Consider the following 763-nt stretch of genomic DNA (forward strand, 5'->3'; position numbering starts at 1 on the left):
ATGTACCATTCCTTAAATCCATCAGTAAAAGATCACAAAGAAAACAATGTGCAAAAAGATCAGACAATTGAAATGCAATAATTATTAAAATATTTTTCGCAAAACTTATAATATTAATAATTAAAAATTGAAATGCAATATATAATCGTAAAATATTTTATTATATTATATTTTCAATCTTTTTTATTTTGGTTTTTAATTAATGTATTAAGATGGTTTACAAAATTATTTCTATCTATATTTGTTTTATGATGTCCCCAAGCTAAAGTATCAATACCATTTTCCAAAACAAATCTTTTATCATCATAAGCACTTAAAGCTTTTTTGTTTTGTTCTACAGTAAAAATATCATGTTTCTTTGTTCTAAATAAATTTTGTTTAACATATTTTGGGGTTTTATCAAATAAACAATTCTTAAAGTCATTAAAACATATTTTATTTTCCACTACATTTTTTTTAACACCTTTAGCTTTTTTATTTTATTTTTCACTATCTAAAATTGTATGTGAATATAATTTAGATCTTAAACCTATAAATTCTGTCATAATTTTTCCATTCATATAGTTAAGAAAAAAGTGGAGCCATACTTTCGACTAGCTAGTTTCAACTAGTTTAAACAAAAACAATTTTTTTTTTTTTAGATTTTTAAAAGTTATACAATTTTTAAAATATTCCATATTTAAGAAAAAAAGTCGAGCCATACTTTCGACCAGCTAGTTTAAACAATAATATTTATATACAATTTTTCCTTAGGCTTATTAAA

The sequence above is a fragment of the Diuraphis noxia genome, unplaced genomic scaffold, assembly GCF_037042655.1.
Source record: "Diuraphis noxia isolate RWA-SAM2 unplaced genomic scaffold, SU_Dnox_SAM2 contig0001, whole genome shotgun sequence".
NCBI lineage: Eukaryota > Metazoa > Arthropoda > Insecta > Hemiptera > Aphididae > Diuraphis > Diuraphis noxia.